The sequence below is a fragment of the Leptodactylus fuscus genome, chromosome 1 (genome assembly GCF_031893055.1).
Source record: "Leptodactylus fuscus isolate aLepFus1 chromosome 1, aLepFus1.hap2, whole genome shotgun sequence".
In the NCBI taxonomy this organism is placed as follows: Eukaryota; Metazoa; Chordata; class Amphibia; order Anura; family Leptodactylidae; genus Leptodactylus; species Leptodactylus fuscus.
Window position 1 is genome coordinate 248,105,789 of NC_134265.1, and position 16,352 is coordinate 248,122,140.

The window sequence follows — 16,352 nt, forward strand, 5'->3', positions numbered from 1 at the left end:
CATCTTTTAGGTTGTTTTTGGGACGGGGGTTTTTATATTGACTGCTGTTTGCCAATGGGTTGTTCGTTGTCTTGTTCATACTTTGAAACGTTCAGTAGCTTTGTAGAATGGGTGGTAAAGAAGTAATCTGGTTGGTCGTCTGTTATACATTATTTGGACGATTATTTGTGCGTAGGTCCACCTGGTTCCAATGTTTGTTCGTTGTTGTTACATACTCTTGAGAGCATTGCGGGTCGGTTTGGGATTCCATTGGTGGGAGAGAAGACTGAAGGTCCCACCATAAGTTTGATATTTTTGGGGATTTGTATCGATGCTGAGAGGTTTGAATGTAAATTTCCCGAAGACAAATTAGCTGCTCTTAAGGTAGACATTGGGCGGGCTTGTAAAAGAAAAAAAACTGCAGCTGAGAGAATTGATATTCAACAGGCGTTTAGCTGCGGCGATGGCTGGAGTTACTGCTCCTCAGCATTACGTGCGCCTGGGTAGGGTACTGAGAGACAATTTATTGGTTTGGAGAAGTTTTTTTGAGAAGTACAATGAGTCTTCCTTGGTAGAGATGAGCGAACACTAAAATGTTCGAGGTTCGAAATTCGATTCGAACAGCCGCTCAAAGTTTGTGTGTTCGAACGGGTTTCGAACCCCATTATAGTCTATGGGGAACAGATACTCGTTAAGGGGGAAACCCAAATCCGTGTCTGGAGGGTCACCAAGTCCACTATGACACCCCAGGAAATGATGCCAACACCTCTGGAATGACACTGGGACAGCAGGGGAAGCATGTCTGGGGGCATCTAACACACCAAAGACCCTCTATTACCCCAACATCACAGCCTAACAACTACACACTTTCCACATTCAAAAAAACCTCTATCAAAGTGGGAAAATACCTGGAAACCTTCTTTACTCCCCAAATGGATGGACACAAACCCCAATTTAAGCTCAACAAACAGTAACAACCACCCCTTTAAATCACGTTCCCCATGACAACCACAAATGGAATAGGCAATGGGAATTCCAAAAGCCCTCACCCTTAACTGTCATTTTGAGTGTGTGTGTGTGTGTGTGTGTGTGTGTGTGTGTGTGTGTGTGTGTGTGATGTGGTAAGACCTTCCAAAATTCACTTTTCTAGCCCTTAACATGAGCCCTTCCAAACAAAGTTACAGGACCTTAAGCTGAGCTACCAGCAAAGATTGAGGCCCTTGGCATGAGTAGAGCCTTGCACCAGCAGTGTTTTTGGCACTTAGGGTGAGTTGAGCCTTGTACCAGCGTGTGTCCCTTAACATCAGGCGGGCCCTAAGTTCTGCGCTTTGCACAAAAGTTCCACATTAACTAGGCTGAATGGTACAAAGATTAGTAGGCCTTAGAACCAGGAACAGGTCTTGCAATGGCTGTCGGATAACGCTTAAAGCACACTGTCCACCAGCCAGTCAGCCTCTACCTCCTCTTACCCAACAGTCTTGTCCTCCTTCCACCCAAAATTCCCAATCTTCCCAGAACAATAACCCCAACTGTCCCTGCTCCCCAGAGCTGTTCTCCCTTCCTTTGACTGTACCGCAACCTGCCCCTCCATTTCGCGATTCCACGGACCTAACAGACGAGTATCTGTGTCCAGATGCTCAAACACTAGAGTCTCCTCCATTCCATCTCCGGTCGATTTGGTAGCGGATGACCAGCAACCCACCCTCATCGACGACGATGAGACGCAGTTGCTGTCAGGGCAGCCAGTTGACATGCGCATTGTGCAGGAGGAGGAGGCGAGACAGGAGTTGGAAGAGGAGGTGGTGGACGACGAGGACACCGACCCCACCTGGACAAGGCGGATGTCAAGCTGGGAAAGTAGTGTGGATGTTGAGGCAGGTGCAGCACCAAAAAGGGTAGCTAGAGGCAGAGACATGTCCAGAGGCAGAGGTCAGCTGCTTTGCCGAAGCCAGGCCAGACCCGGAATGTCCGAAGATGTTCCCTTTTGTACCCAGCCCAGAAAAACTCCCCCATCGAGGGCACGTTTCTTGAAGGTGTAGAGTTTTTTCAAGGAATGCGCCGAGGACAGATATAGTGTCGTCTACACAATTTGCCTCTCAAAATCAAGTAGGGGCCCTGAGAAGAGCAACCTGTCCACCACTTCAATGCACCGTCATTTGGAATCCAAGCAATGGAATCAGTGGCGGGCAGCAACGGCAGGACAAACGTCGCCCGCCGTTCATGCCACTGCCTCTGCTCACAGTGCTGGCGATGCACTCCAGAGGACGAGCCAGGACATCACTTCATCTGCCTCCGCCACTTTGTTGACTTCTCCCTCATCCTCCCCTGTTTCTGTCTTATCTCCTTCTCCTGCACCATCAAAGGCACCATCAGGCGCTTCTTTATAACAACCCACCATCTCTCAGACATTGGAGCGCCGGCAGAAATACACCGCTAACCACCCACCCACGCAAGCCTAGAACGCCAACATCGCTAAACTGCTGGCCCAGGAGAGGTTGGCGTTCCGGCTTGTTGAAACTCCCGCCTTCCCGGACCTGATGGCAACTGTGGCACCTCACTATGCCGTCCCTAGCCGTCACAACTTCTCCCGGTGTGGCGTCCCCGCCTTGCACCAGCACGTGTCACTCAACATCAGGTGGGCCCTTAGTTCCGCGCTTTGCTGCAAGGTCCACTTGACCACCGACACTTGGACAAGCGCCTGTGGTCAGGGATGCTGCTTATCTTTAAGGACAGGCAGGGTGAATGTGGTGGAGTCTGGTCCCGGGGTGCAAACTGAGGTACCCTATCTCCTCTCCCAGGCCAAAATTCATGGCAGGAGTAGACTGAAACCCTACGACGCTGCAACCTCCACCCCAGCTACTAGCGGCAAACGCTAAAACACTGGTGTGGGGAGACGTCAGCAGGCGGTGCTGAAGCTCATCAGCTTGGGGGACAGACAGCACAGTGCCTCCGAGGTCAGGGATGCCATCCTGGCTGAGATGGCATTTTTTTTCCCCTGCTACACCTGGGGCCTGGCATTTTTACACCTGTGATAATGGCTGGAACCTGGTAGCGGCTCTGGAGCTTGCCAGCCTCCAACACGTTCCATGTTTGGCCCACGTCTAACCTAGTGGTGCAAAGTTTTTTGAAAACATACCCAAATGTACCGAAGCTACTGTTGAAAATGCGGCGCTTGTGCGCCCACTGTTGCAAGTGCACAGGAGTCGCTGCTAGCCTAAAAACACTCTAGCAAGGCCTACATCTGTCCAAACACAGGCTGTTGTCCGTCATTCACACACGCTGAAACCCTACAATACCATATCTTGAGCAGGGTATGTGAGCTGCACAGACCTTTGATGGAGTTCCATCTACAAAACCCAAGGGTTCCTCAAAGTCAGCTCCCAAAGTTTCTGCACCATGAGTTTCCAGGGGTGGCAGAGTTATGGCTAGGGGCAGAGGCATGGATAGGGATGATGTCTAGGGGCAAAAGCAGTGTGGATGTGGAGGCAAGCTAAGCAGGAAAAACTGGGGGTACAAGCTAAGGCATGGACTGGGGTGATGTCTAGGGGCAAAAGCAGTGTGGATGTGGAGGCAAGCTAAGCAGGAAAAACTGGGGGTACAAGCTAAGGCATGGACTGGGGTGATGTCTAGGGGCAAAAGCAGTGTGGATGTGGAGGCAAGCTAAGCAGGAAAAACTGGGGGTACAAGCTAAGGTATGGACTGGGGTGATGTCTAGGGGCAAAAGCAGTGTGGATGTGGAGGCAAGCTAAGCAGGAAAAACTGGGGGTACAAGCTAAGGCATGGACTGGGGTGATGTCTAGGGGCAAAAGCAGTGTGGATGTGGAGGCAAGCAAAGCAGGGAAAATGGTGGCTAGAGGCAAAGGGATGTCCATAGGCAGCAAGGGCAAAGATGCAAAACTCTCCCGTTTCAAGAATTTTCCTGACTTGTCTCCCCACAAAACATTCCTGGGAGGAGGGCTGAAACACCACCCTCCTCCTCCTCCACTGTTAGATTGACCCCAGCTACGAGCTGAAAACGCTGCAACACTGGTGTGGGGAGACGTCAGCAGGCTGGGCTGAAGCTCATCAGCTTGGGAGACGGACAGCACACTGCCTCTGAGGTCAGGGATGCCATCCTGGATGAGATGGCAATTTGTTTATCCCCGCTGCCCCTGGGGCCAGGCTTTTTTGTCTTGTTGGAGGGCTCTGGAGCTTGCCAGCCTCCAACACGTTTCATGCCTGGCCCATGTGTTCAATGTAGTGGTGCAATGATTTTTAAAAACATACCCCAAATTAGCTGAGCTAAGGGTGAAAGTGCAGCACTTGGACACCCACTTTCCCAAGTCTACAGTACCTGGAGCTAGCCGCAATACACTCCAGCAAGGCCTACATCTGCCTGAAGCACCCACTGTTGTGCGAGGTCACCACACGATCTAACCCTAGATACCGTATGTTGAGCAGGATGTGTGAGCAGCAGAGACCTTTGATGGAGTACCAGCTACAAAACCCAAGGGTTCCTCAGAGTCAGCTCCCTCACTTTCTGCACCATGAGTTTCCATGGGTGGCAGACTTATGGCTAGAGGCACAGGCATGGATAGGGGTGATGTGTAGGGGCAAAAGCAGTGTGGATGTGGAGGCAAGCTAAGCAGCAAAAACTGGGGGTACAAGCAGCCGGTGACATCATCACTGACAAGCACAGCTGTCTGTCAGCTGACAGGCTGACTTTCACCAAAATGAACAGACAATGGATAGACTCATCATATACATGTCAGTTACATGACAAATTTAGTGCAATTTGCAAGTCCAAGATGGGTTGGAGATCTGCAGAGAGGAATCTCAACACCTCTTGCGGGTGCCATCATTTGGAAGGCAAGCCCTGGGCTCAGTGGGTGAGAGCAAGCGCAGGATAATCGTCGTTTGGCCTGGCGGCCACTGCCTCTCCCACTGTTGACAGGGCTGGCGCTGCAGTCCAGGCCAGCAGCCAGGACACCTCCACATCTGCCTCTGACACTTTGGGGAGTTCACCCTCATCTTCACCTTTTCCTGCCATTTCTCCTTTTGCCCACGCCATCATGCGCCTCTTCCCAGCAACTCCCCATCTCCCAAGCCTTTCATTTCATGCTAAAGTACAGCGCAACCCACCCACATGCCCAAGGCTTCAACGGCCTCATCTCAAGAAATCTGGCCCAGGAGATGTTGGAATCCTGGCTGGGGGACACTCTGCCCTTTTTGGACAGAGTGTCTACTGCGCCACTGCACTGTGCCGTCCACACCAGCACTTTCCCCCAAACATGAGGCGGTCCCTAAATTCAGCGCTTAGCCCTAAAGTTCCACGTGACCAGTTACGAATGGACAAGTGCATGCGGACAGGGACGCTACCTTTCAATTTTGGCACAGTGGTTGAATGTAGTTGAGGCGTGGACCGGGTCGCAAAATGTGGTGGCCTGACTTGTCTCCCCACACAACATTCCTGGGAGGAGGGCTGAAACACCACCCTCCTCCGCTGTTAAATTGACCCCAGCTACGAGCTGGAAACGCTGCAACACTGGTGTGGGGAGACGTCAGCGGGCCGTGCTGAAGCTCATCAGCTTGGGGGCCAGACAGCACACTGCCTACAAAGTGAGTCATGCCATCCTCGATGAGACGGCAATGTGGTTTTTGCCACTGCACCTGGGCCCAGGCATGTTGTCATGTGTGATAATGGCCGTAACCTGGGATCGGCTCTGTAGCTTGGCAGCCTGCAACATATTCCATGCCTGGGCCACGTTTTTAACTCATTGCTGCTAATCTTTTGAAAAAGGTACCCCAATGTTCCTGAGCTACTGGTGAAAGTGTGGCGCTTGTGCGGATAGTTTTTAAAGTCTATAGTTGCCGCTGCTAGCCTCTATGCACTCCTACAACGCCTGTACCTGCTGGAACAACGGCTGTTGTGCGACGTCTCCACACTGCTGGCACTAAACATATCATGTGTTGAGCAGAGTGTGTGAGCAGCACAGACCTTTGATGTAGTTCCAACTCCAAAACCCTCGGGTTCGTCAAAGTCAACTCCCTCAGTTGCTCAACCATGAGTGGCCATGGGTGGCAGACTTATGTGAAATCCCATCCATTGCACTGGACACGAAACATTAGCATGCGCTCAGCACAACTTCGGATATGGCAGCTGCGTTAAGCAGGGTGCAGGGTACAACACAGACCAGGCCCGAGCACCAGGAACAGGTGTTAGAAATACTGCAGCATCCGCCATTTCCTTCCAATTTTGGGGTTTTGGACCCGCCACCGACTTGTCTGGACCTAAGTGGGGATCATGAGACACAGTTGCCATCAGGGCAAGCTGTGGTCATGTGCGGTTTGCAGTAAGGGGCCAGTGCGCAATTGGAAGAGGAGTTGGTGGATGACGAGGCCACCGACCCCACATGGACAGGGGTGATGTCTAGGGGCTAAAGCAGTGTAGATGTAGAGGGAAGCTAAATCAACAAAAAACCTGGGTAGAAGCAAAGGCATAAACTGGGGTGATGTTTAGGGGCTAAAGCAGTGTAGATGTGGAGGGAAGCTAATTCAACAAAAAAAAAAACAGGGTAGAAGCAAAGGCATAAACTGGGGTGATGTTTAGGGGCTAAAGCAGTGTAGATGTGGAGGGAAGCTAATTCAACAAAAAAAACAGGGTAGAAGCAAAGGCATAAACTGGGGTGATGTTTAGGGGCTAAAGCAGTGTAAATGTGGAGGGAAGCTAATTCAACAAAAAAAACAGGGTAGAAACAAAGGCATAAACTGGGGTGATGTTTAGGGGTGAAAGCAGTGTAGATGTGGAGGGAAGCTAAGCAGCAAAAACAGTGGGTAGAAGCAAAGGCATGCAAAACTCTACCCTGTTGGAAGACTTATTCCTAGGTCTGGAACACGTTAATGGCCCCCCTGGACAAATTACTGACACTCAGGGGCCTAGTGTCACCAGGAGGGACAAGTATAGGCGCATGTTGTGGGAATACCTGGCCGACACCAGCTCTGTCCTCTCCGATCCCTCTGTGCTCTACAGCCTACACTTATTTTCTCATCTTTTTTTCTGCACTGCACATCTCTTGCCTGCGTCCTTTGGGATCTTACAAGTGGTGGTCCACTTCCAAAGATGGTAATTTCACTAGACAGTGTAACGGGAGTAGCTGAGGGATCGCTGTCTTAACCACTTTTTGGCACAAAATTAACTTCCAAAGCCAAATATGGTGCAAGTATATGATGCAAGGACACCTACACACCTATCTCTGACACATTGGGGAGTTCACCCTCATGCGCCCTTTTGGCCTGCACCATCATGTGCCTTCCCAGCCACTCCACATTTCCCAAGCTTTTCATTGCAGGCAGAAGTACAACACAACCCACCCCCATGCCCAAGCCTTTAACAGCCTCATCGATAAACTGCTGGCCCTGGAGATGTTGGTGTTTGTTTATGCTTCTGGAGACCCAGGCCTTCCGTCAGCAGATGGCAGCTGGGGCACCTCCCTATGCTGGGCCTAGCCGTTACTACTTCTCTTGGTGTGCAGTCCCTGCCTTGCGCCTGCATGTGTCCCATAACATCAGTCGGGCCCAGAGCTCTGCGCTTTGCTGCAAGGTCCACTTGACCACCGACACATGGACAAGCGCCTGTGGTCAGGGATGCTGCAGTGCTTATCTTTAATGACAGGCAGGGTGAATGTGGTGGAGTCTGGTCCCCGGGTGCAAACTGGGGTGGCCTATCTCCTCTCCCAGGCCAAAATTCATGGCAGGAGTAGACTGAAACCCTACGATGCTGCAACCTCCACCCCAGCTACTAGCGGAAAACACTGTAACACTGGCGTGGGGAGATGTAAGCAGGCCGTGCTGAAACTGATCAGCTTGGGGGACAGACAGCACAGTGCCTCCGAGGTCAGGGATGCCATCCTGGCTGAGATGGCATTTTTTTTTCCCTGCTACACCTGGGGCCTGGCATTTTTGCGCCTGTGATAATGGCTGGAACCTGGTAGCAGATCTGGAGCTTGCCAGACTCAAACACGGTCCACGCATGGCCCACGTTTTCCAACTTGTTGGTGCCATGTTTCTTTGAAACCTACACCATTGTGCCTGATATACAGGTCAAAGTGGGGCCATTTTTGTAAGTGAGAACTAGCCTCTGCTAGGCAGAAAACATTCAGAGCACACTCCTCTCATCTTCGCACCGTTGGCTGGCGGAGGAAGACGAGGGGGTTGGAGTGGCATCTGATGTCCCTGTCCCACACGAGGCTAGAGGGTGCACTTCAGTGCATCCCATTGCTTCACCACAAATGGTGTGAAGGGGAGTGGAAAATGGAGGAAATGGAGAGTGACCCTTACAGTTGGGGCCAGCAAAGGCATGCCAAGTAACACACTGGCACACATGGCTGACTTCATCTTGGGTTGCTTTTCAACACATATTTCACATCATGAAGAACAAATAATACTGGATTTTTACAAGCCTCGAACCCCGGTCTAGGTCTAATGTCTGTTCCTTTCTTATATTAGGGGAGAGGGGAAAAAAAATTACTTCAGTGATACGTTTAGCGTACATAGACTGACTATTAATGTGTATCGCACTTAGTGTTGTTAGGGTTACACACCGTCACAACCTGGCTAAAGCTTCTATAGCTGTTAATAAAGTCAACATAACTTTACGGTATCCAGAAAGACAGCTGGTACCGACAGAGAGCAAGACAAATGTCAACCAAAGCTGTGAGCTCTGAACACCCACAGTGACTTTGGCGTCATCATCATTATAAGGGAGCGGGTGGTAATAAATAACTTGGCAGTGCCTAAAACCCAAAAAGCTTATACAGCTATATTTACATTAAGATACACAAATGACACTTTTCAGTAGCATGTCATGAGACAAGCTGATAAGCTCTTCCTTTGTGCAGTGCTATTTGAAAGTTAAACGCTGCCTTTATTTTAATTCTGGAGAAGGTGCAGACATTAGATTTAGAACATGTTGTCTTCATTGTCCAAATCCTCTATAGAGGTAACGTGTTTTTCGGGCCGAGCTGTCTGGGAACGAGCTGGTGCAGCACTGACAACCTGGGTGAATATGGCAAGAGCCTGAGATGTAGGGTGAATGAATCCCCAAATTATTTGTGGAATTCCCAGTGAGACAATGGCACTATATACCAGTAGCAAAAATTGTGGGTGCACATAACCCCAATATATTCTTTGAATTCCCAGTCAGACAATGGCACTATATACCAGTAGCAAAAATTGTGGGTGCACGTAACCCCCATATATTCTTTGAATTCCCAGTGAGACAATGGCACTATATACCAGTAGCAAAAATTGTGGGCGCACGTAACCCCAATATATTCTTTGAATTCCCAGTGAGACAATGGCACTATATACCAGTAGCAAAAATTGTGGGTGCACATAACCCCCATATATTCTTTGAATTCCCAGTGAGACAATGGCACTATATACCAGTAGCAAAAATTGTGGGTGCACGTAACCCCAATATATTCTTTGAATTCCCAGTGAGACAATGGCACTATATACCAGTAGCAAAAATTGTGGGTGCACGTAACCCCCATATATTCTTTGAATTCCCAATGAGACAATGGCACTATATACCAGTAGCAAAAATTGTGGGTGCACGTAACCCCAATATATTCTTTGAATTCCCAGTGAGACAATGGCACTATATACCAGTAGCAAAAATTGTGGGTGCACGTAACCCCAATATATTCTTTGAATTCCCAGTCAAACAATGGCACTATATACCAGTAGCAAAAATTGTGGGTGCACATAACCCCCATATATTCTTTGAATTCCCAGTCAGACAATAACACTATATACCAGTAGCAAAAATTGTGGGTGCACGTAACCCCAATATATTCTTTGAATTCCCAGTGAGACAATGGCACTATATACCAGTAGCAAAAATTGTGGGTGCACGTAACCCCAATATATTCTTTGAATTCCCAGTCAGACAATGGCACTATATACCAGTAGCAAAAATTGTGGGTGCACGTAACCCCAATATATTCTTTGAATTCCCAGTGAGACAATGGCACTATATACCAGTAGCAAAAATTGTGGGTGCACGTAACCCCAATATATTCTTTGAATTCCCAGTCAGACAATGGCACTATATACCAGTAGCAAAAATTGTGGGTGCACGTAACCCCCATATATTCTTTGAATTCCCAGTGAGACAATGGCACTATATACCAGTAGCAAAAATTGTGGGTGCACGTAACCCCAATATATTCTTTGAATTCCCAGTGAGACAATGGCACTATATACCAGTAGCAAAAATTGTGGGTGCACGTAACCCCCATATATTCTTTGAATTCCCAGTCAGACAATGGCACTATATACCAGTAGCAAAAATTGTGGGTGCACGTAACCCCAATATATTCTTTGAATTACCAGTCAGAAACTGGAACTATATAGCAGTAGCAAAAATTGTGGGTGCACGTAACCCCCATATATTCTTTGAATTCCCAGTCAGACAATGGGACTATATACCAGTAGCAAAAATTGTGGGTGCACGTAACCCCAATATATTCTTTGAATTACCAGTCAGAAACTGGAACTATATAGCAGTAGCAAAAATTGTGGATGCACATAACCCCCATATATTCTTTGAATTCCCAGTGAGACAATGGCACTATATACCAGTAGCAAAAATTGTGGGTGCACGTAACCCCCATATATTCTTTGAATTCCCAGTCAGACAATGGCACTATATACCAGTAGCAAAAATTGTGGGTGCACGTAACCCCAATATATTCTTTGAATTACCAGTCAGAAACTGGAACTATATAGCAGTAGCAAAAATTGTGGATGCACATAACCCCCATATATTCTTTGAATTCCCAGTGAGACAATGGCACTATATACCAGTAGCAAAAATTGTGGGTGCACATAACCCCCATATATTCTTTGAATTCCCAGTGAGACAATGGCACTATATACCAGTCGCAAAAATTGTGGGTGCACGTAACCCCCATATATTCTTTGAATTCCCAGTGAGACAATGGCACTATATACCAGTAGCAAAAATTGTGGGTGCACGTAACCCCAATATATTCTTTGAATTCCCAGTGAGACAATGGCACTATAGACCAGTAGCAAAAATTGTGGGTGCACGTAACCCCCATATAGTCTTTGAATTCCCAGTCAGACAATGGCACTATATACCAGTAGCAAAAATTGTGGGTGCACGTAACCCCCATATATTCTTTGAATTCCCAGTGAGACAATGGCACTATATACCAGTAGCAAAAATTGTGGGTGCACGTAACCCCCATATATTCTTTGAATTCCCAGTGAGACAATGGCACTATATACCAGTAGCAAAAATTGTGGGTGCACGTAACCCCCATATATTCTTTGAATTCCCAGTCAGACAATGGCACTATATATCAGTAGCAAAAATTGTGGGTGCACGTAACCCCAATATATTCTTTGAATTTTCAGTGAGACAATGGCACTATATACCAGTAGCAAAAATTGTGGGTGCACGTAACCCCCATATATTCTTTGAATTCCCAGTCAGGCAATGGCACTATATACCAGTAGCAAAAATTGTGGGTGCACGTAACCCCAATATATTCTTTGAATTCCCAGTCAGACAATGGCACTATATACCAGTAGCAAAAATTGTGGGTGCACGTAACCCCAATATATTCTTTGAATTCCCAGTGAGACAATGGCACTATATACCAGTAGCAAAAATTGTGGGTGCACGTAACCCCCATATATTCTTTGAATTCCCAGTGAGACAATGGCACTATATACCAGTAGCAAAAATTGTGGGTGCACGTAACCCCAATATATTCTTTGAATTCCCAGTGAGACAATGGCACTATAGACCAGTAGCAAAAATTGTGGGTGCACGTAACCCCCATATAGTCTTTGAATTCCCAGTCAGACAATGGCACTATATACCAGTAGCAAAAATTGTGGGTGCACGTAACCCCAATATATTCTTTGAATTCCCAGTGAGACAATGGCACTATATACCAGTAGCAAAAATTGTGGGTGCACGTAACCCCCATATATTCTTTGAATTCCCAGTCAGACAATGGGACTATATACCAGTAGCAAAAATTGTGGGTGCACATAACCCCAATATATTCTTTGAATTACCAGTCAGAAACTGGAACTATATAGCAGTAGCAAAAATTGTGGATGCACATAACCCCCATATATTCTTTGAATTCCCAGTGAGACAATGGCACTATATAGCAGTAGCAAAAATTGTGGGTGCACGTAACCCCCATATATTCTTTGAATTCCCAGTCAGACAATGGCACTATATACCAGTAGCAAAAATTGTGGGTGCACGTAACCCCAATATATTCTTTGAATTACCAGTCAGAAACTGGAACTATATAGCAGTAGCAAAAATTGTGGATGCACATAACCCCCATATATTCTTTGAATTCCCAGTGAGACAATGGCACTATATACCAGTAGCAAAAATTGTGGGTGCACATAACCCCCATATATTCTTTGAATTCCCAGTGAGACAATGGCACTATATACCAGTCGCAAAAATTGTGGGTGCACGTAACCCCCATATATTCTTTGAATTCCCAGTGAGACAATGGCACTATATACCAGTAGCAAAAATTGTGGGTGCACGTAACCCCAATATATTCTTTGAATTCCCAGTGAGACAATGGCACTATAGACCAGTAGCAAAAATTGTGGGTGCACGTAACCCCCATATAGTCTTTGAATTCCCAGTCAGACAATGGCACTATATACCAGTAGCAAAAATTGTGGGTGCACGTAACCCCAATATATTCTTTGAATTCCCAGTGAGACAATGGCACTATATACCAGTAGCAAAAATTGTGGGTGCACGTAACCCCCATATATTCTTTGAATTCCCAGTGAGACAATGGCACTATATACCAGTAGCAAAAATTGTGGGTGCACGTAACCCCCATATATTCTTTGAATTCCCAGTCAGACAATGGCACTATATATCAGTAGCAAAAATTGTGGGTGCACGTAACCCCAATATATTCTTTGAATTTTCAGTGAGACAATGGCACTATATACCAGTAGCAAAAATTGTGGGTGCACGTAACCCCCATATATTCTTTGAATTCCCAGTCAGGCAATGGCACTATATACCAGTAGCAAAAATTGTGGGTGCACGTAACCCCAATATATTCTTTGAATTACCAGTCAGAAACTGGAACTATATAGCAGTAGCAAAAATTGTGGGTGCACATAACCCCCATATATTCTTTGAATTCCCAGTGAGACAATGGCACTATATACCAGTAGCAAAAATTGTGGGTGCACGTAACCCCAATATATTCTTTGAATTACCAGTCAGAAACTGGAACTATATAGCAGTAGCAAAAATTGTGGGTGCACATAACCCCAAAATATTCTTTGAATTCCCAGTGAGACAATGGCACTATATACCAGTAGCAAAAATTGTGGGTGCACGTAACCCCCATATATTCTTTGAATTCCCAGTCAGGCAATGGCACTATATACCAGTAGCAAAAATTGTGGGTGCACGTAACCCCAATATATTCTTTGAATTCCCAGTGAGACAATGGCACTATATACCAGTAGCAAAAATTGTGGGTGCACGTAACCCCAATATATTCTTTGAATTACCAGTGAGACAATGGCACTATATACCAGTAGCAAAAATTGTGGGTGCATGTAACCCCCATATATTCTTTGAATTCCCAGTCAGACAATGGCACTATATACCAGTAGCAAAAATTGTGGGTGCACGTAACCCCAATATATTCTTTGAATTCCCAGTGAGACAATGGCACTATAGACCAGTAGCAAAAATTGTGGGTGCACGTAACCCCCATATAGTCTTTGAATTCCCAGTCAGACAATGGCACTATATACCAGTAGCAAAAATTGTGGGTGCACGTAACCCCAATATATTCTTTGAATTCCCAGTGAGACAATGGCACTATATACCAGTAGCAAAAATTGTGGGTGCACGTAACCCCAATATATTCTTTGAATTCCCAGTGAGACAATGGCACTATATACCAGTAGCAAAAATTGTGGGTGCACGTAACCCCCATATATTCTTTGAATTCCCAGTCAGACAATGGCACTATATACCAGTAGCAAAAATTGTGGGTGCACGTAACCCCAATATATTCTTTGAATTCCCAGTGAGACAATGGCACTATATACCAGTAGCAAAAATTGTGGGTGCACGTAACCCCCATATATTCTTTGAATTCCCAGTCAGACAATGGCACTATATACCAGTAGCAAAAATTGTGGGTGCACGTAACCCCAATATATTCTTTGAATTCCCAGTGAGACAATGGCACTATATACCAGTAGCAAAAATTGTGGGTGCACGTAACCCCCATATATTCTTTGAATTCCCAGTCAGACAATGGCACTATATACCAGTAGCAAAAATTGTGGGTGCATGTAACCCCAATATATTCTTTGAATTCCCAGTGAGACAATGGCACTATATACCAGTAGCAAAAATTGTGGGTGCACGTAACCCCCATATATTCTTTGAATTCCCAGTCAGGCAATGGCACTATATACCAGTAGCAAAAATTGTGGGTGTACGTAACCCCAATATATTCTTTGAATTACCAGTCAGAAACTGGAACTATATAGCAGTAGCAAAAATTGTGGGTGCACGTAACCCCCATATATTCTTTGAATTCCCAGTGAGACAATGGCACTATATACCAGTAGCAAAAATTGTGGGTGCACGTAACCCCAATACATTCTTTGAATTACCAGTCAGAAACTGGAACTATATAGCAGTAGCAAAAATTGTGGGTGCACATAACCCCAATATATTCTTTGAATTCCCAGTGAGACAATGGCACTATATACCAGTAGCAAAAATTGTGGGTGCACGTAACCCCCATATATTCTTTGAATTCCCAGTCAGGCAATGGCACTATATACCAGTAGCAAAAATTGTGGGTGCACGTAACCCCAATATATTCTTTGAATTCCCAGTGAGACAATGGCACTATATACCAGTAGCAAAAATTGTGGGTGCACGTAACCCCAATATATTCTTTGAATTACCAGTGAGACAATGGCACTATATACCAGTAGCAAAAATTGTGGGTGCATGTAACCCCCATATATTCTTTGAATTCCCAGTCAGACAATGGCACTATATACCAGTAGCAAAAATTGTGGGTGCACGTAACCTTAATATATTCTTTAAATTCCCAGTGAGACAATGGCACTATAGACCAGTAGCAAAAATTGTGGGTGCACGTAACCCCCATTTAGTCTTTGAATTCCCAGTCAGACAATGGCACTATATACCAGTAGCAAAAATTGTGGGTGCACGTAACCCCAATATATTCTTTGAATTCCCAGTGAGACAATGGCACTACATACCAGTAGCAAAAATTGTGGGTGCACGTAACCCCAATATATTCTTTGAATTCCCAGTGAGACAATGGCACTATATACCAGTAGCAAAAATTGTGGGTGCACGTAACCCCAATATATTCTTTGAATTCCCAGTCAGACAATGGCACTATATACCAGTAGCAAAAATTGTGGGTGCACGTAACCCCAATATATTCTTTGAATTCCCAGTGAGACAATGGCACTATATACCAGTAGCAAAAATTGTGGGTGCACGTAACCCCCATATATTCTTTGAATTCCCAGTCAGACAATGGCACTATATATCAGTAGCAAAAATTGTGGGTGCACGTAACCCCAATATATTCTTTGAATTCCCAGTGAGACAATGGCACTATATACCAGTAGCAAAAATTGTGGGTGCACGTAACCCCCATATATTCTTTGAATTCCCAGTCAGGCAATGGCACTATATACCAGTAGCAAAAATTGTGGGTGCACGTAACCCCAATATATTCTTTGAATTACCAGTCAGAAACTGGAACTATATAGCAGTAGCAAAAATTGTGGGTGCACATAACCCCAATATATTCTTTGAATTCCCAGTGAGACAATGGCACTATATACCAGTAGCAAAAATTGTGGGTGCACGTAACCCCAATATATTCTTTGAATTCCCAGTGAGACAATGGCACTATATACCAGTAGCAAAAATTGTGGGTGCACGTAACCCCAATATATTCTTTGAATTCCCAGTGAGACAATGGCACTATATACCAGTAGCAAAAATTGTGGGTGCATGTAACCCCCATATATTCTTTGAATTCCCAGTCAGACAATGGCACTATATACCAGTAGCAAAAATTGTGGGTGCACGTAACCCCAATATATTCTTTGAATTCCCAGTGAGACAATGGCACTATATACCAGTAGCAAAAATTGTGGGTGCACGTAACCCCAATATATTCTTTGAATTCCCAGTCAGGCAATGGCACTATATACCAGTAGCAAAAATTGTGGGTGCACGTAACCTCAATATATTCTTTGAATTC